The sequence below is a fragment of the Lathamus discolor genome, chromosome 9 (genome assembly GCF_037157495.1).
Source record: "Lathamus discolor isolate bLatDis1 chromosome 9, bLatDis1.hap1, whole genome shotgun sequence".
In the NCBI taxonomy this organism is placed as follows: domain Eukaryota; kingdom Metazoa; phylum Chordata; class Aves; order Psittaciformes; family Psittacidae; genus Lathamus; species Lathamus discolor.
This window is the reverse complement of record NC_088892.1, coordinates 11,866,683-11,887,695: the sequence shown is the minus strand read 5'-3', so window position 1 is coordinate 11,887,695 and position 21,013 is coordinate 11,866,683. Positions and strand designations below refer to the sequence as shown.

Here is a 21,013-nt window from a genome sequence, read left to right as displayed (position 1 = left end):
TGATCCCTAGCACTAGTAAGCCTATGTTAAATATGACAGACATTTCATATAGTGAGGTGGGGGGTTGTTATCCAGAAGCTGGTTTCAGGGGAAAACTTTCCAGTGAGGAGAAACTGAAGTCTGGGCCAGCTAATAATAAAGGAAATATAATAAAGACTATCAAAATACTGAATAGCATGAAAGCCCACAATGCTTACTGCTGTTGAAGATATTAAAATGGGAAGATTCCACATTTCAAAATTAACTGAGGCCACCCGGGTGTTAAGAAACAAGCCCTGTGATTAACTTGAGCAGTTAACTGCCTCGTGGTTTAATTGAGGCCATGAGCTTTGCAGGGTTCCAGGCAGGATTCACGTGGGCAGTGGGAAGTGGGAATACCCTCCGTGTCCTGCGCTGTTCCACCGACAGGGAATAACGGGGACTGGCTGGTAACATTCGGTGTCCGCGGGCGGCATGAGCCCCGCGAGTGACAGAGGCAGGAGGCGGCGCCTGCAGTGTGGGGCGGCGCCAGCAGGGGGCGGCCTCACTCGCTCCTCCAGTCCCGGTACCCCCTGTTCCTGGCAGCGCTGCCCCGATTCCGCCGCCCCGCTGCGCGGTAAGCCCCGTGTGCTGGGCACGGACAGGCAACCAAGGCAGGCAGATCCCACCCGTAGACTAACGTGGGTGCAAACAGTTTCAGATCCGGCGCGTTGGTCTGATTGCTTTTCAGCATTAAATCTGTATTTTCTACTGGGGCTGGAGAACCTTGTTGAGGATCCACTAGAAATTGTAATGTGAGTAAAAGTAATTTTTCTCATATGGGTACTGTAACGTTTAAAAATGAACCTAAAGGAGTTTAAAATTTGACGGTTACTTGTATTCTTGCTTTATACGTTTTCTATTTCTCTTATCTTATGAACACCACTAGAACCTGAACATCAGCAGAGACCACCAGGAGCGACGGCTGCCTCAGAGACAACACAGCTTCCTTGGAGATGTGTTTGGTAGACATTAATTTACAGATACAGGTAACACAGAGGTGCAGCAGTGCCATTCCTGTTGTGAGACAAGGATATCAAGATAAGTGTTTTCTAAGAGGTCAGTTGTCCAAAATGAGCACTCACTACCTCTGGCTGGCTGGTTGACCACTGAAATCACTTGACTCAGGTTTTTGGCTGTGAAGGCCAGTTTGTGCATAGCCATCAGGCTGTGTGGGCATTGGGGATCCTTCCTGGGAACCCTTGGGCAGTATCCTGAGCCCAGCAGGAACAAATGTGTACAGTACAGGTATCTTTCACCTCTAATCAATCTACCTCTCTTATCTTCTGCAAGTATTGACTAGCTCTAAGGGCAGGAGCTCTAAAATACTGGACAGGGGTTAGTTCCTGAGAGAACGTTATGTCATTATGCTGTCTTTAGACAAAGACTGAAGACAGTAATCAAAAGAGCTATTTTTAACCATGGGTTGATTTATTTGTTTTCCTTGTACAGCTATTGCACCTGATGATGGCTTGATTAATTCTGAGTGATTTATATTTTTTCTCCACCTTCCTCCACACGACTCTTCCAACTGGCATAAAGTTGTGTTCCTGCAGGTGAAACCTCTGGGCTCTTCTGCAGCCCCAAGGAAAGCAGCACTGGGCCTGTTGGTGAGGGCAGGGATGTTGAGTTTGCAAAGAGGATGCTATGTGGGGAGGTAAGTCAGCTGGGAGGGGTTTTCTGTTCTTGCTGTAGGCATGGGTAGGTACAAGTGTAGCTGAACCACCTACCCTATGTATGGTGAGCAACATAGTGAAGGACAGACAGCAGGCACCGTTGATTGCAAAGCTCAACCAAGAACATGAATGAGTGATGATTATTATCCTGCCTATGTGCTACTGTTGTTGCCATGTTGCTGGTTTTACTGAAGCTTGTTTAAGGCCAATTGAAGCATCCATGCAACACTATTATCTTAACTCTGTAGCCTTACACTGAAGGAAAAAGAATGATCCTGAGATTTTTTTATTCTTCTACAAGCATTGGGCAGATGCAAAGGAATTTTCCTCTCTTTGAACTTGTTACCTAGAGTGTGAGATGGAGTTTCCTGTCATTTCCTGGGGCCTAAAGCTGCCAGATCTGGATCCAGCAATGTCCTAGACAAATACCTGTCCTGACCCTTGTAGCAGCACTTGATGCTCAGTCAATATAAGGAACATATAAGGAATAGGAACATCTAAGTAACCAAGATTTTCAGAAGTGCCTGTGAATTTTGAAATCTCAGACTTCAGGCATCTATGCTGAGAAAACCTAGGGAAACCCAGTAGCAAACCTGCCCTAAAGCAGCCCCTGCTGTAAAAACAGAAGTGTGTCTGCCCTATCCAGAAGTGTTATCAAAATATTCTGCCTCCTAGGATTTTCTAAGTATTCTTCATTCTTCCCCATCGTAATTCACACCTTATTTATTCCCTTCTGCATGACTCAGTAACAGTCACCTCCCTTTTTTATTTTTCCTAGTTAAAGGTCAGCCTGAGCTGGGTATTACAGATGAAAGGATGCAGCCCAAAGCCAGCCTAGGGGCCCAGTTTGTGTTGTTGGAGCTCTCCTGAGGGCACTTCTGTTTGCAAGTGTGTGCTTTGCAAGTTCTGAGAAGCCTACAGAGGTTGCTGTTGTTAGGATAAGTTCCGTCAGATTTATTATTCCACTAGTAATATTTCCTTTTTTTTTTTCATATTTCCTTCACAGAACCACTTTCAGGCTGTAGTTTTGAGTCTAATCTGTGCCAAGTGTCAGGAATGACTTTTTGTCCTCAAAGCTGAAGAGGCATTTCCCACCAGGGCAGTGGAAGGTGTCTCTCTCCTCCAAGGACATAGAGGAGGAAAGAGCAGAAAGTGAGCTAAGTTCTGTTCTCATACTTGCAGATAAAAAACTATTGGATTTTCTCAGTCTACATGTGTTCTTTAAAATCTAATCTTGAGGGATCTGATCTGATGCTACTGAGTAAATGGTAGATAGATGCTGTGGAAGTAAGTAATTATGCCCTAGGTGTAATTACAACCAAGAGGAAACAGAAAAGGATCTCCTACTGAAACCAACCCTCAAAGTGACAGAACCTCTAAAGGAGTTCCTATAAGGAAAAGACTTGTTCACCATCCTCATTTTCCTCTGTATCTCTTGTTTTCACTTAGGTTGCCAGGTGGATGTTTGCTTCCAAAGCAGATGTCTCTTTCCCCTTACCTGGAGCCCACTGCCTGTGAACAGTGTGGCTGTGAGCATATTTGGAACACCTATGATTAACACTCAGAGCTTTGTCACTCTGTGGCTCTGTATCAGCATCACCATGTGCTCCTTTATTTTAGTTTTCAGACAGATAGTGTAGATATGGGTGGTAGAAACATTATATATACCTTTGAGATGCAAACCTTTAAAAAGAATGCACCAAACCTACTAGCCTTGTATCAGTTGTTAATAAGGAAACCTGTCATATGTCTTTTTTTTATTCTTTTGTGGGAATTTTATCTATAAATTGAGAATATTAAGGGAGTTTACTGCATTGCAGGTATATGTAGCATTTTTATTGTGATGAGAATAGATTGTGCCATGATTTTTGAAAAGGCTGCTCTTTAAAGAGGTAAGATAGAAAAAACCAGCACATTCATATAGATCATCATTTAAGGTAACACCTTCTGCCTGACAGTGTAGTGGTTTGCACATTTTGAATTGTCTCCTGTAAATATTCAGGCCTGCAGGGGGAACCCCTGTTGGGAACACAGGACAGATGGATCTGAATCCAGTCATGAAACTCCCTGGGGCCATCGGTGTGATGTTAATGATCACACCACAGTAAGATGTAAAACATACCTTTGTGCAGCTCAGTGTAAACAGCAACTCCGGTATTATGATGTAAATGAGAAACCAGCGAGAGATGATGTGTGAATGGAAACACAGCAAGGTGCTCTGTGAGGGAGCAGGAAGCACAGTACAAGGGGAAATTCTGCACATGGCAAGTGGAGATGGAATTAAAACGTGGACTCACTTCATCGCAGAGATAAACTTTAAATACTGCTTAAGCTGATGCAGAAGGGAGGGAACTCACCAAACTGTAGCTAATCCCAGCTGAGGTTCTGGAAGGGCAGTAGACAGCTTAAAATTCATCCTGAGTTCCTGGACTCACCAACTGAGAGCTGGAAGATGCAGCTGGGTCCAAAGGGAAGATAAAAATCAGCAATAAGCCTTCCTCTAATATATCCTGCAGTCCACCTTCCTTATCAAATCAGGGCCAAGTCTGAATTTAGGTAGGGTTGCTCAGGACTTTGGCTGATTTTCAGCTATTTCCAAGGATGGAGATGCCTCTCTGGGAGGCTTGTTGTAGTGTTTGAGCACCTTCATGGTGAAAACATTTCCTGTAGCATTTAATATGTTGAAAATGGCTGCATGGTTGGAGGGCAGGAAAGATGAGAACCTGACAACAGGCAGGCATTGAAAGGGCTTGAGAGAGTACTCAAAGGTGCAGGATGTGCAGCTGGGTCCTCAGCTGTATTTCAGACACCCCTGGTGCGGTGCCCCTGTGAAAGTCCTCCCGTCTGAGTAGTGGCAGCTTGCCTGTGAGACACAATTTGCATTGGGCCCCTGTAAAACAGAAGGTGCAGTCGGAGAGTGAGGTGTCACCAACGCAATTAAAAAATGTGCTGGGCAGCAGGAGCCGTGCTCTGTCTGCTGCTGGCTTTATTGTAACAGCAATGTGCCTCTTTGTCCCAGAGTTCCCCGTCCTCTTCCTATCATCTCTAGCAATGAAGTGAAGGGCTTGCTGGGAAGCCGAGCTTGAAGCTAGAGGAGGTCATACTTAACTAGCCTCCTGGAGTTCTTTGAAGATATTACTGCCAGGCTAGATAAGGTGAATTCAGCAGTGCGCTTAGAGTTTCAAAGAACTTTTCACAAAGTTCCACATCAGAGCTTAATAGCTAAGGCAAAAGGTAAAGGAAGAGGAGGTAAGAGAGGCTATTGGATCAAAACCAGCTCAAGGGCAGGTATGAGACAATAGGCACAGATAAAAACTTTTCAAGCTGGCAGAAGGCTGTTCTTGGGACTGTTTCAGGACCTCTGTAGTGTGTAATCCAGACGGCACAAAGGTGTCCCACCATTCTCATGTAGCAAAGGCAGCCCAGGTTTGGCAGCAAAGCATCCTAGCTAGACCCCCTTCTGACTTGACAGCCTGAACAGCCAGGAGACCTTTATGCCTTTGTTGGGTGGGAACAGTTGTAAGCACGGTCTGGAATCACCCTGCCTCTGGGGCCATGGTAAGGGGCTGCTTATTTGTTGCAGTGTATTTGTTGGGCTTTGAAAACAGTGAGCCTGCTCCTCAGAAACACTGTATGAATGTAAAGCTGCTGATGTCTGAGAAGTTAGTCCACCTTTGCAGTGGGCTGAGGGAAGAGATAATTTGGTGTAAGGTCTCCCCAAGACCAGGCACAACCTAAGCAAATTCACCAGGGCCGAAATCTCGTCAATGACTCTGCTAACAAATGGCAGAATGGAGTTCAATGCAGAGAAATGTAAAGTAATTAATCTGCAAGCAGGGAATGAGACTGGGGACTATGTGTTAACAAAGCAAGCATTCAGCAGAGGGATTAAGAGAGGTTTGATCGGAGCAGGTAGTTTCTTTTGAAAAAATCATTGGAACTGTCTGCCTAGATGACAGCTGTAGTAAAAGGGCAAGCAAGAGACAAGGCTGTATTAATGGAGGGACAGGATAAAAAACAAAAGAGGAGATGTGTCTGATTGTAAAAGGTATCAGTTCCCACCTGGAATATTGTCTGTGATGCTGGCCACTGTAGCCATGTGCTGTAGCGTAAGGCAACAAAGAGCAGCCCTGCAGAACCCAGCCCGTGAACAGAAGTGAGAACGCTGATTTTTCCTCCGCAGGCTCCTGCCTGCCCTGCCCACTCATCATCTAAAGAGAAAATCTGAGGAGCACAGACTTTCCTTTAAGCTCTAGCAGAGGTTGGGAATTTTGAAGTCAGCTATATTTTTCTCCAGAGTATTTATTTCTCTCTTTCTCTTGTTCTCTTCCCTCCATCTCTTCTTTCACTTTAAGCTTTTCCTCTTTTCTTCCCTCTTTCTCCCCTGCCCCCAGTCTGGGAGATGGTTTATCTTTCCCTACCATATTGCTTCTTCTCCACCTGGGAAGGGAGACTATTTAGTCACCTTGCTTCTTCTGACTGAAGGAGCCCCATTCCCAATGAAGGGCTTATTACTTTAAATACTACAAGCTTTATAGACTGTGCGGCAGGATGAACAACACTTTTTTTTTTCCCATAGATTTGAATGAAAAGATATCAAAGTCGTTGCTGTGGAGGACGAGAAACTCAGCAATCAAACTGGAGACAGAGCATGGAATATTACACAAACTGACCATCAAAACTCTCAGATGTGGGTTTCCTTCCACACTCAAAGCAGTTTGCAATGTTATGGCTGTTTCCAGTCATAACAATTCACTACCTCTGTTTTCACTGGTGTACACTTAAAGCAAGTTTGGCAAGTTGCTCTGAATTTACCTGGCTATTGAGGGCAGCTGATTTCATTTGAGCTGTACAAGAGACAACCTTCTTTTGCTTTCCCTCAGATTATGGTAAGGTTGTCAATCAATGGCCAGAGCCAGTGAAAACAACACAGTTGTGCCAGGTAAGAAATGCACCTGACAAACTGTCATAATGCCCATTTCTTCTGCTCCTCACTTAACCACCCCGACCACTAGAGGAAGGCTGAGCATTTTGGGTTTATGTATCTTAAGCTGTTGGTTTTTAAGTCACAATCATGACAGCACCTTAAATAACTGCAATTAATATTTCTCCAAAATAGTGCTTTTTTCCTCTTCATTAACTGATAGAATAATAAACAGGCTGATGGACAAAATGATAAAGTAGGTGTCTATTAAGAAAAGGAAAACCTGTTATTATTCTTGCAGTTTAAATCCCCTAGAGCAGAATTGGCTATTGCTATAGAATCTGTGGAATTATCCTTGCTATTTCAACTTTCCAAACCAACCTTTTATCCCTTTAAATGCAGGTCTTTAAAGTAACTTGCCAAAATAATCTCTTGGCACCACTGAGGAGAGGATCCACGCTATGCTGCTCATGTAACTTCCCTGCTCATAGAATCATTCATCCTAGAAAGATTTTGACTGGGGACTCATGCTTTTAACTCTTTTAGCTGCTTTTGAAAATACTGCCTTGCTATCTTGAGGGAAATGGTCATGCCATAATGTGCCATGGCAATGGTTGTTGTGGAGAGTGTAAAGAAACATTTAAATAGAAATTACAGTTAGAAATGAAAGCATTTAAGGAGAAACCAAACGATAGGATTTACCTTCCAAATCTTAAGGGCCAAGAGAGTCATTCGGCCCTTTTCTTGGATATAGCTCAGCAAAGAAATGCTGTCTCATATGATCTTAATTATAAGCTGTGGGTGCCAGCAACTTTCAGGGTACGTGTGGATTCTTGACTGAGGCTCAGCATGTGAACTTTGTCACTAGAGGAGTATGTCACACACAGAGCTGGGACATGAGCCATCATTCACAATTCAAACAAACCCCAAGCCCTTCAGATATTGAAAAGAAATGTTCAGTTAACCATAAAAACTGTGGCATGGTTTTCCATACCCTAGTGCACTTTGGGAACAGAAATACTTCAAGCTCCAAAATCAGGCCCTTGTTGTGAGGCTTTTTGACTAGATGGGAGCCGTCAACTATTCAAACCATTGTACAAAATCCCAAAATCTTTCGCAACTCCCAGCAGTTATTTTTCTAGACCAGGATCACTAATTCTAGGGTATAGATGCAAGCCCATAATCTCCCTCCAAAACCTCCCCCCCTGGTGTCTGGAGTGTCTTGGCAGAGGGTGACAACAGTCTGGAGATTCATGCCTTGCTAGCGGATGGACCTGACAGTGGAGCCAAGGGGCAGGTGCTGGGCACAGGATGTTACTGGCTGCAAAAAAGCGACTGTTCCCTGTCAAGTTTCAATAAAAGGTGAAAGAGATGATGTTAGAATATTTACATCTTGCAGATATTTATGATCCCTTCCAGCTCAAACGATTCTAAGATATGTGGCCTTTGGGCAAAAGGTAAAGGAACGGACTGCAGGACTTCACCTGTCTGGTTATAAGCCACTTGGTGGGTTGGGCAGCAACCCTCGAGCCGCTTCCGTCCTCCCACTTAGTGCCACCCATGCTACAGCCAGATGGCAGGCAGGTTGCAACCTCATCCACAGGACATGCTTTAGCTTGCCTAACAAAGGGAACATCGTTGTGAGGATCAACTACTGTGTTTCAGTCCTTCATGTTCTCCCTGGAAGTGAAGTTAGGCTGACTTCATGTTCCTACCTGAGCTGTGCCTGGGAGAAGGTCTCATAGGGGTGTTTGTGTGCTCCTCTGAGGTTGCACTCTCAGCAGACAGTGTGAGCAGCTGGGGGGATGTTCCTGTGGCCAGCTGTATGCTAGCAAAATTACTGCTCTCATGATCAGCAATCAAGGTTGTGTTGCTGCTTAGAAATATACTGAAGGTTCAGACCAGAATGAAAATCAGTTCTGCACGTGGTTGTTCACAGTGTGTGCTCTTTTCTGGGCTCTTTGTACTGTCTTCAGGGGGAGAAAGTCTGCTGTGGAAATCCACCATGTCCTGGCAGTTTAGTAGAATTACAGGGAACTTTCCTACTTACCTAAAAGAACAAACGTGAGCATATGGAGTTAGTCTTCTTTCTTTTTTTTTTTTTGCTTAACCTCAGGAAGTACCAGCAAAGATTTTCATGTTTGTAAATTGTCCTTTTCTTAGAGCAAAGCCTTATGGAATAGTCAAGTGCTTTTTCATGAAAGACATGATGGAAACTATTACAGCTCTGATCCTTGTTATTGCTTGAAAAGCAGAGGTAACAGCGGAGCAGGAAAGTAAGCACCAAAGGTCAGGTCTAAGCCACAGGAAAAATGATGGGGCTTCATCAAGTTTTCCCTTGGCTTCTTGGGGTCCCTGCCTGTCCTTCCAGGCAGCAGATTCCTTTCTTCATTGGCTCTTGTGTGGATCTTTCCTCTTATGGCTAAACAAATTGCTTTTCTCAGAAGTGACCAAACATGAGAATAACATCTTTTCTCATAAAGGAACACATCTGGACAACTGTTATTATCTCTGTCTGTCCTGCCTGCTCTAACTCTTGGCTGGTTTTGACTTGGAGAGGGAGAGATTGGAGTTTCAGTATATGAAATACCAGCTGGGATCAAATCATTGCCACTGATTTCATCTTGGGCCTCCAAAGAGCTGGGATTTTTCCTATTATTTTTTTTCCTCTGGCTCTATTCTTTGAGAAGAAGAGTGAAACAAAGGCATTGAGTGCTGCCAGTGGTCCTCAGGCACAGAGGACAGAGCCAGTGCTGCAGAGCCCTCTGTGAGTTTAAATAGCTTTGCTCTTGCTGGACTAAATCAGGTTTGGATGTAGTAACTTGATTTTCACTTTCTGGATTTCACTGTTTGTGAGGCCTGACAGGACAGAGCAACCTTGCTCACTGGTACCAGTATACAGCCAGCCCAGGCTAGATGTCCTGCTGGTGGAGCTGACAGCGTACTTTAGATTTATGTTAATTTATAGTTGCTGACATTATCTCACTATATGGTTTTTTTTACTGATTGTAGTTGTGCCTATGCTGACTTTTAAAAGCAATCACCAGCAACTTCTTTTATGGCCAGAGTGAGCCCTCTGCAGCAGCAGAGATGGTAGGTGTTTGATGCAGCCTGTTGCACTTACAGAACAGGCACCAAGCATGGGAGGAGGATGCTGCACCCGTCGCTGCTCTGCTCCCTGCTTCTTAGGGCAGTGGGGACGCAGCCTGTAAATCCTGCTGTGGAGCAGATGTGGTTTATCAGGTTAAGGCCTGTGCAGTGGTTATAGATGCTAAAGTCATGACAAAATCTTCTCACGGACACAGTAGCTCGTGAAGTATCAGAGGGCAGAGCAGGGCAATTCCTAGTGAGGCAACTATAAAAAATACAAATGGAAAGATGTAAACTTGATAATCCAAATGAGTTTACTTTGCTTTTTAAACAACAGATGTTGTTTGACCTGGGAGAAATATTATAGAAGTTGAGATCAGTCTGAGGGGAAAAAATAAAGTAGTCTAAAATTAAAACACAAATAGCAGCTGCTTGGATTGTATTTCTGATATATCTGTGTTGACAGCTCTTTCTTTCCCCAGTTGAGCCCTGAATCCTATGGAAGTGGCTGGTAAAGAAGAGCTGTTTCCTAAGGAGAGATGTGAATGGATGCAATGGAGAGGCAGAGTTGAAACCGCTTTCTGGCCGCGTGTCTCCTGGCAGGAATGGTCTTTGGAGGTGTGTGAGGGGATACATGTTGCATTGCTGTGCAGATACATGGAGGGCTTAGGGCCAAAAGGTCTCACCATCGATCACAGTGAATAACACTCTTCTGCAGTTAGGAACAAAACCAGAATGGGTTGGAATAAAGAACAGAAAAATAAATAGAATAAAGGAGGCCAAAATTGTGTTGTTGCCATACTTTGAATCTGGTGAGCTTTCCAAATGATGTTAAAGTTGGTGTCCTGTGCTTGTCCACGCCAGATGAGTGGCTGAATTTAGTGTATAAGGGTGGTGGGTTATGTCCTTTTGATGTAAATGCAAAGCAAATTTCTTGCTCTGTAGGCTCAGTCAGTGGGGAAAATACTACCTAAAAAAAAAAAAAAAAGAGAATAAAAGATCCTGACTTTTCAGTTCAGCAGCTGGTGGTTTTGGACTGTCCAGCATGGGCTGTTCAGCAAGGACTGTGTGCCTAGGTCTGATTTGCAGCAAGTGGTAATCACCTTCTCTTTAACAGCAAAAGGTCTTTGAGAGGGGCTTAAGTCAAATGCAAAAATAATTCAGGCATTTCTTCATCATTTGTGACCAGTGAGGCTGGAACTGGCATACTATGGCTATGAGAAAAACTGGATGTGTTTTCCTTTGTGTGTGAGGAGCTGTGAGCAGGATGGGATCCCAAGAAGGCACTCTGCAGCTCCTGAGTGCTTGCAGCACCCTGTTCGCAGTATGCTGGAGAGCAAATAACACATTTTTATTTTTATACAAATGTGCATAACTTCATCCATTTCTTGTGGCTGCTCTGACAGGAAAATGAAATTTATGACGCACATCACCCATTTATTTGGCACAGGCAGTGTTTGTTGCTGAGGGAGGCATTCTCATGGAATTGATTGCACAATTTCCTCTTGGTGTACTGTTTTCAAGTAATATCCCAAGACCTCTGTGTACTAAGATACAGGGACGCTTCTTTAAGGCCTGCAGAATACTGCAGCAGAGGGAAAGAAAAAGCCACAAAGTGGTATATATAGCGGAATAATGTAGTTTTAATTACACTTTAAATCTGGAGCTTTCTCCACACTGCTGGGAGCCTCTGTGGAAACACCCATTCCCGGTAGGTTCAATTTCTAGGTTTCTCCACAGAACTAAGAGCAGCTTTGGATTTCATGGCTGTTCTGTTTTCACAGGTATAAAAGGTGGTTTTGGTCCAGCATTCATTCTTGTTCATGCTTTAGGCGTGCTGGGATTATAAACATGTAGTGTGGGGGGAGAGAAATTGTGCATTTTGGAAAAAGAGGTAGATACATTCTTAGCATGATGGCTTGCTGAAAGGGTGGGATTGTTGCCTGTCACAAAAGACAAAATTGGGTTGAAGATATTCATGTCACAAAAGGCAGGAAGAGAGGGGTTGTTGCCTTGATTCAAGGGACTGTGTGACAATATATATCTTAAATATGGTGAATGGCACACAGTAGAGAAAGAGAAATTCTGTCCTGGAAGAGCATCGCTTTTGTGGGGTCATTTTCTGTCATGTTTTGGTTTGAGTTTTCAAATCATTGTAATGTGTCCATGTGCAATCGTTTGTACCAAAGCTTTGGTACAACAACAGCAATAGCAGTTGTCTCATTTGCAGGTGGAAAGGCATGAAGCTGGATGCTTGCACACAAATATGTGCCAGGTGATGACACTGGTTACAAGTAATCATGGACTGAAGATTGCAACCAGAAAATTTAGAGCTCTTTTTTGAAAAAAATGACTCAAAGTGTAAGAATGGGAGAATGGTGGTGCACAAAGCAATTACAGACAATAGACAGACAACAGATCCTGTTCCCTTCCACTCTGTAGGTAATGACAGTGACAATGCCACATGTATCTGCATGATGAAGGCACACGTCTGTTTATGAAGGAGTTGCCTGTCGAATAACCTTTTATTCTTTCCTGGCTGCCTAGTGAATGGATCCTCACCTGCGCCACTCTCCTGAATTCTTGGAGGGAGTTTTGGCAGCCAGCACAGCTTTAATTTTATAATTCCACTTCTCAGGTGACTGTTGGTTTCTGCGAACTTCCCAATTATTCTTTCAGGCTCATGAAGAAAGTGATCTTCTCCTAAGCTTCTGTTTTCACACTTCTGAATGGCAGCTACCTCTTTTCAGCCTCTTGATGCTATTCTTTAGTGCCCAAAGCTGAAGATCAACTTGAGCTCTTAAGTTGCATTTTCTGTAGCTCTTCGGTTTATAGTTGTAGCACTGGTTTGCACTCGATGTTTGTTAACACAGAGGTAGCTGGCTCATTGGTAATGTCCTTTTGTACACCCTGACCTCTGAACCAGAAACAAGACTCAAACCTCAGAGGAGGCTGGTGATTAATCAAATCAGGGATCAACTGTGACTCAACCTTTAGATCCCCAGCTGAGGTTGTGTCCATAGCTGATTAAAAGAGGAAAATAAATTTAGCTATTTACAGCTGTATCTCCCTGTGACTGAGGACAAGGCACTATGGATAAACATATTTATGTTTGTTAGATGTGCAAATTGTGGTTCCTTTGAAAGCCTCACAGTTTATCATAAAGCCTCAGAAAGCACATGGCTATTTATTGATGCTAGAGGACTTCCTGAGACTATGCTGTGGAAGTTGTTGCTCGGAGTATTTGACATAGGCTAGTAAGTCCACAAGGGAAAAAAGCCCAGATGTTGCAGTCTGCACATGAAAGAATAAAGGTGGCTTTAAACATTCCTCTGTAGGAGATAATTTCCCTCTTCTGATTAGGTTACACTTTCTAGATATGGCACTTTAGAAGCCTACAGTGTTCCCAAGCCCAGCTCTACAGTTCGTCAGTGGTGAACAGAATGTACAAACCTTATATTCCTCATATATTTCACAGTGCTGTGTGATATTAGCAAACTCCAAATAGCTGTCAGGACCTCAAGGTATTCTGGAACATCCTTTGATAGTACAAAGTAATGCATTTTCCATATTACTCCTTTGAACACATTATATATGCAAAGTCTAGCACTTCTTATAGGAGAGGTGGAATTCATACAATAAGATATTTTTCCCTCTAGTTCTTTCATGGTTCATAACATATAAAATTTGTTCTTAAAATCCAGGCTAGGAACTCAAACTTAATTTATACAGTATTGAAAACATTACAGGGCATAAATCAGTTCAATTTTTAAAGTTCCTGTATGATATTTTCAGAGCAGCCAAATTCCTTCATTCGCCTGGACTCCTTCCAAAATTCTGCCAGCGCTCATGGAAATCTAAATAACTTTGGAGAAAAAGCAGGTTTTCTGTGGAGGCTCAGATTACCCTGTCACCCTTCCTCCACTGCAGACAGGCCTCTGATAAACATGGAGAATAGGGACAGGGAAATTACTTCATTACTTCATGTCCTTTTCAATTACAAACATCAAGGAGCCTGAGCCTCCTGCCAGCTCACGCCCCAGACCCTTGCAAATTTGTGGCTTTCAAAAGCCAACAGTTGAATTTCCTTTGCCAGCAGGGGTAAGTGATGGAAAGCAAGCAGGGGAGCTCGCTTGAATTTTATTTCTGAGTGTTATTTTAAAAGTTTCAAATCTCAGCTCTGTTTATTTAAAGTATGACTCCAGCTGAAACATAAGTCTCTGAACTACAGAAGTGATCAAAACAGGGCTGCACCTTTCTTTTTTTTCTGAGGATTAATCACTTAGTGGTGGTGTGTCACTGTAATCTTTCTGTGATTACTTAACCTGGAAGCGGTACTTCCAGATAACTTCATAATATTCTCCTGCTGGCATCTTCAGATCTGCTATTTGTACTGTTCATCTGTTTTCAAAGCACATGAGGTTAATGCATTGTTTTTTTTCTACCAGCTTTGCTTTGTGTTTTGATTTACACCTCAAGAAACAAGTGTGTTTTCTTTGATGTCATTTTCCCATTATTGATGACCTAATATTGCCAAAAAAAAAAAAAAAAAGGCTGTTTAAGATCTTCCTCTGAAAACTCATTATTTCTACAAAAAAAGTAAACACCAGTTTCAGAACTTGGTGTTACAGAGGGGGCAGAACATGGCAGGAGTAAATCTGATTCTCTGCTTTGAATGTAAATGTTACAGGCTCAGGATCAGCTCAGTGCTAAGGTCTGTATTAAAAGTCACTGACATAGAAGCCCGTGTTCAGGTTAACCGAAGGTGTCTGTATGTAGCTCTGGAGAGGGTTTGCTGAAAAGCAATTGCAGGGGTTACTCTGCTCCTCTTATTTCTGTATGGTGGTTCTGCAATGTGGGCTCTAGTGACTTGATACCTTGAACTAGTCAACTAGTCAACTAGTAGCCTTGGGTGCTACATACCCTGATTGCCTTTGTGATCAGGAGGGAGGGAAGGGAGAAGAGGACAAGAGAAAGGGGGGGGGTGTGGTGTGTCATTGCCTCACAATGCAGATTTTGCTTTGATATGAGTCCAAAAATTCAGACATTCTTGTGAAATGAATCTGCAGTGGGTGTGGGTAGAGCAAAAAGCTGAGCGCATGGAAACCAAGAGGCCATCCAGAAGTTCTCACTGCAGCTTTTCCCAGGTTTTACTTATTTCTTGCTCAAGTAATACTTGAGCACTTCTGTTTAAGTTGGTGGGATTTTTTCTAAGTGAAATTAGTGTGGGGAATTGTTAGAAGGCATACAGCATCTTTTTCATGCTATCAAAGATTCATCCCTTGGCTAGAACTCTCCTGGATTCAGACAGCATGTGTGTGGGGGTATGTATGCGTATGTGCGCTTGCTTCTTGGTAGTCCCTGATACCTCTTGGACCATAAATATTGCATGAACCACAAGAGAGGCATTTCTGCTGTTGGTATCAGCCCAAATGTGGAAGTACATAAAACAAAAAAGTACTAAGGAAAAGTTCACCAGACTTGGAAACTCCCAGCTGGCCAGGTCTGGCTTTGGGAACTGGCTGGAATGAATGATCTGTACCTGAAATAATTCTGTGTGCTTACTGACTCCCTAAGACATGACTTGAAAATTCTTTTTTTTTGCATAATGCTAAGGTCATAATGATGTGGGTGTTCTTTAGCTAATGCAAATTTTGCGTGCACTATAAGCAATTCTTTCCCTTCAAGAAGGAAAACTGCAGATGGACACTCATTCTACTCGCTAATGTATAGCAAGGAAAGGTGTATCACCCCAAGAATGCCTGTTGCTGTGACAAATCACAAGTGGCAAAAGACTTAGTGCCTGTTAAATTTAGCTTGTGCAAACCTGGTACATTCCAAGTCCATGCAGTGAAATCCTGTTTGGAGTAAAATATGATTGAAACATTTCTGGGAATATAACTCCACTGGCTAGTTTACCACCTGGACTTAGTTTTCATATTGTAGGAGAGGAATTAAATTTTTATTATTTTTAAATTATAGCCCCCCCTTCATTCATATCGGTTCTCTTGTCTTCCCGTTGAAGCAAGCACTGTTAAGCTGCTATAACTTTAAGAGCATGAAAGCAAATGTTGTAAAGAGGTCACTGTAAAGGTCATGCAGCAGGTTTGATGTGTCAGTGGATAAATGATGGGATCACATCTGGAACAGTTTGGTGAATAAATAAAATGTGAAAGCTCATATATCACTGCCCACCTTCCAATCTGTAAGGGAAAGAGAAAATAAATTCTCTAATAACCTTGTAAAGCACATAAAAGATATTGAATAAACTCTTGAAATTTTGTGACTAAAACTGTCCGTATTAAATAATGATTTTAAGAGTGGCAAAAAGCTTGAAATACAGTATGAGTCTTCCTTGTAAAATGTTGTTTTATTTTATGGTTTATTTATTAGACTATACTTGGATAGCTTTGAAAAATATAATTTTGAGTTTAACTATGTGTTATTGAAGCACTCTTCCTTTAGATATGTCCCCCAGAGGTATTTTATATTTACACTTAGGGAAAAAAATTTTCAATTTTTATTGCACAGTGCTGTATTATTGCTTATACTGCCACTATATTCTGCCTTCTGTGAGTAACATTAATATATGCATATTTTACTGCCATTACCTTCAAAAGGCCTTAGAAAACCCATAGGTCTACAATGATTTCTCTAAATTGGTCATTACTGACTACTGAATTAAGATACAACAGGCTGTATATTGTTTTACTGGGCCATTAATAATAAACCCCTGTGAGTTGTAAGACAGCAAGCTAGAAATTGAGTAATTTCGGTCGCCCAAGAAATGTACAGGATTAATAAAAGGCTCATAGAAACCTGTTCTGGAGTGTGAACGCCTTTGGGGTCTGGTGGGGAACTAAAGGCAGTGAGTTTTGATCTCCAGACCTCTTCAAGCTGCTCCTTGGGATGTGAGTACAAGGCCTTGTGTGGCTGCACAAGCAAAGTGTCACACTTATTTAGAAAAATAATACATGTAGATGTATGTATGTGTTATGTACCTTCACTGCCAAGGGCTGCAGAAGAGTGTCCTGCTGCTTACTTGTTACAGGCTATTGCGACCAGCCGTGCTCTGAGGCGCACAGACAGCCACGAACAGCCACACTCCACTGAAGTCACCAGAACTCTGGGCAGGCATCGGGTACACCCAAACATAGGCTGTGCTTGGGAATAGCAGACAAATTAGTCATGTCACACCCACCGTTTTGCTGGGATGGAAGAGCTGAAGCCAATGCCCAATGCAGTCGTGGAGAAAATGTCTCATCAGCTTCAGCCACAGCCAGTTTGGAGAACTGGGTAAATGCTTTTGCTGGTGGGCATGGATGTGGGGAAATGTGGGGTGGATGGCTGGAGATTCAAGGTGTCGTGTGTAGCTGTGGGTGCTGGGATAGTTTGTGAAGAAACCTGAAATGTCATCAGCTAATGCTTGCTTGACTCCTACCTTTCATTTGTGAGGTGCAAGACATTTAGCGTCTGAGGTAGCTGATGGAACAAGAACTGCCAGAAAAACTATAGGCAAAGTCTAAGTGGATTATAACCACAAATAGAGCTTTTATTCTGGAAGACTGTGTTACCTGTAACCTTTAACCTGAAGTGTGGTAGCCCTTAGAAATCTCAGGTCACCTTGTAACATTGCTAGACACCACTGAAACTGATGCCAGGAAGCAAATCAATGACTTACAAGAATCTTTATTTCCCCAAATAAGATCTTGTTGCAAATAAGTAAGTCCTGCAATTTCTCTAATTAATTTATTAAGCCCCACCTTAAACTGGGTTTGGTTTCCTGTCCCTGTCAGACAGCTGTGTCTAAATATCTTATTCCTTTGATGAACAGAAACCTCTTCACATATCCAGCTGATATCTTATAGCCAGCTTAGGTCTATTAAACTTTTGGCAAATGTATGGTCATGTGGTCTTTGAAGACAGCTGTATTTAATACCACTCTGTGCAACTCTTTTTCCTCAGGGGAAAGGAAATTCAAGTTACAGATAGAATCTCTTATGTTAGCACTGATTTCTGATTCCCTGAGCACATCAGGGAGTGTGTCTGTCCTGCCACAACAACCTGGAGCTGTGGTTTTTTCCTCTTCCATTTTCCTGTGAAGGCTTCTTGTTGCACTGAGAATGAATGGGAGCATGTGAAATACTCCACAGAGACTGACAGGGCTCGGGTACAATGTGACACCTGTTCTAAGGCACTAAAAGTCATAAAGGCAGCAATTTCTTCAGTGGAGACAAGCAATGAGGTGCCGTGTTGAAATAGTCTTGGCCAGTAGCAGTGGTCCATGAGTTTCTTTGCAGGAATGAAACTTACTTTTTACATAATTTTATTCATCTTAGATCTTTCTGTTTTGCAAGCTGAGTTCTGTTCATCTGGATCTGAGTCTGTCTGGGAGCCTGCATAATAAATCAATGGTTTTCTCTTCCTTTTCTTTTAAAGTTCCCCTTAAGTGTCCCTTTTTATCGTAATGCCTCTTTTGAGCCCACCATCGATAAACCTCCATGAATTAACCTGTTGAGAGGAGGGATGGGAGAACCTCAAGATTGCAGCTGTAAGATTAAATGCTGTTGTTGAACCCTGGACAATTTTCCTCCACTAATCTTTTGATCTGAATGATATAGCTGGATATACTACCCAAACCTTTCAGGAAATCATATCTAGGTTTGGTAAGCAGGGAAGTAAAAAGACTGGGTGATAAATACATTAGGAAGAACTATTTTAGACCATGTATTTGGCAGCTTTCTGAGGATATGTGTGATTCATAGATGTCACCTCTAAAACCTATGTTAAGAGAATACTGTAGCTGCAAAATAGCAGAATTGTATTTGACCACTTACCCTCCAAACTTCTTATATATATACACACAATAATAGGATATTATGTAGGAAACTTGCATGTGAATGGTTACAGAGATAATCTTCCCATGTTGAGTTTAATTTCCATCGCTTGCATTCCCAGTCTTACTTCTTTATCCAGCCCAGAATTACGATGGATATGGATTTGTAGGCCATGTATAGTTAGCTGTATCCGTAAATCCATTTGTATAAGATTATATAGTAATATATGTTCAATAGCAAGCAAAATGAAAGTTTCCCAGGGAAATATAATAGTAGAAAAGCATATTTTTTGCTCTCTTTTCTGGAAATCTAAAGTTTCTTGTATTGTTACCTTCTGAGCAAAATTTTTCTTGGAAAGAAAACTGTAACTCTTCCCATCAGCACATAGTCTGGGGCAGACCACTCTGTTCCGTCACAGAACTCTGCCCAAAAGTGGGGAATCTGCACTCACAATGGCCATGAAGAGCGGCCCATGAGGAGAAAGACATGACACAGACTGCTTGTGTGGTGGCTTAGGCAGCCACTGAGAAAGCATCTGAGGATGGGTGGCTGTCAGAAGCTTAGTTTTTGTTACTAACTGATGATTTTGTTACTAGCTGCTTCAGACATCCAGCCTCTACTTTCAGCAGGCTGTATCAGCCTGTGAGAACCTTTGTGGTCTGGAGCTAGCTGAGAGTCAAGACAGCAGATCTTGCTCCCAAGTCCCTCAGGCATTCCCTTTAAGGCTTATTTCTACTTCATTTCACAGGTGCAAGAGAGCCATAACCTAACCTTAAGTCAAGTGGCTCAAAGTCCACAAATTAACCCTTGCAAGCCTGCTATAAATTGTGATTATGCACACAACCTTGTGCATTGTCAATGGGAAAGCTGGGAAGAAAACCCAGGAGCCATAATTTCATGGCTGTGATTTGGACCGTGTCTTTCTACCCCAGCATGGCTCCATGTCTCAGATTCCAGTGGTGGCTAAGCACATAAACATCACAGCTGATCTGGCCCTACTCCTCCAGTTCTTTGCCCCACTGATACCCTCACTGAGAACAACCATCGTAATTTTGGAGGCAGTTACTAGTTTTCTGTGGGATGTCTTCAGCTTTCCTGAACTTTTCTGAGAAGTTTTAATCTTGAGGGAATGTCTGGGTTTAGAGTCATGCACAGCAGAACTGTGCTGTGAGGAGTATGGTTCTAATCAGAGTGAAACAATGCTTCTGCTAATTATGTGGTATACTGTGTGGTAGATGAGATCCTATGCTGTTTCCTCTTTCAGACCATGCAACTTCTTGTATTTTCTATTCCCTGCCAGAATCAAATCATCAAATCTTTGTGAAATTCAGTTGAACAACTGCCCTTGCAAACAAAGAAGAGGTTAACAGATGATATTGTTAGGCTGAAGGAAAATGATGAGATGGAGGAAGGAAATACGTATCTTTTAGAATTATAAAAATCATGGCAAATAAACTCATAAAATTGGAGCTGCTCTCAATCCAATCATTTTCATTTTGAAACATTTCAGCACATTTACAAACTGCGGTCAGCTAAACATGCTGCTAAATCAATACCTTAAACACTTTTTAACTTTTCAAACTTGGTTCTTGCATCTGGCTTTTCTAGGGGAGGGGACTGGTCTTTGAAAATTTACTGTAACATAACATATATGAGGTGAGATGTGATGCATGGCTGAGGGGAGGATCAGACCAGTAATCCATTGTAGGGCTACATTATGGTTCCACAATCCACCATCTATCTATGTCAGGTGGGTATGCTCTAAATGGGAAGTGGTAGCCATTGAAACATGTAAGATTAATAGGTGATGTGTGTGTTAATCACAGGATCATAGATGTTGGGTTTGGAATAGTCTTTATGGGTTGTTGAGTCAAATCACCAGGATCTCTTGAGGTTTATCCCAAGTATTTTCCCACTGAGAGTGCTAGCTGGCGTCGGCTGGAATGTGTCTGTTGATAGTGCTTGTGCTTCTTCTCTCTTCAGACTGCTATGCTGTTGAATTACTGTTCCTGTTGGAAAGTTTTTTCTTGTTATCTAATCTAAACTTGCCCTTCTTTAATTTAAAGCCATTACCTCTTGTAGTACATGCACTTGGCCAACCTTAAATAAGTCTTTCTTTTCCTTTACATTATTTCCTCTCAAGTATTAATTACCTCCACACTTCTCTTTATTTCTCTAAGCTATTCAGGTTAACTTCCCTTAACCTTTCTTTGAACCCTCCTCTCAAAGGTTACCATTAGCTGACATATTGTCTTGAAAATGTTAACTGTTGCTAAAAGCACTTCTTATAGAGCACACTTCCTACTGATCGGGCAGCCAGATAAATACCTGGTGACCTTTTTTCTAGGAGCTCTCATGGACATGAGGTGGTCATGTAGGTGATTCTTAACTACTGACTTTCCCAGCAATGTACTTGGTGTTCTCTGCTTTTACCTGTAGACAGAAATTAGGGTTAACTTAAGAGTAAA

The 21,013-nt window shown here is 42.3% G+C and overlaps 1 long non-coding RNA gene across 6 annotated transcripts; it reads left to right on the top strand.

Moving 5' to 3' along the window:
* The first annotated feature begins 576 nt into the window (after window positions 1-576).
* LOC136019290 (uncharacterized) lies at window positions 577-16,000 on the top strand. 6 transcript variants are annotated; one of them, XR_010614798.1, is made up of 8 exons: window positions 577-773; window positions 908-1,007; window positions 1,575-1,675; window positions 2,701-2,846; window positions 6,274-6,384; window positions 9,631-9,711; window positions 10,191-10,326; window positions 11,939-16,000. It is a non-coding gene; the product is annotated as an uncharacterized LOC136019290 (long non-coding RNA). The 6 variants fall into 6 exon arrangements; XR_010614799.1 differs by having other exon boundaries at window positions 6,274-6,636; XR_010614802.1 differs by having other exon boundaries at window positions 1,561-1,675.
* The last annotated feature ends 5,013 nt before the right edge of the window (window positions 16,001-21,013 follow it).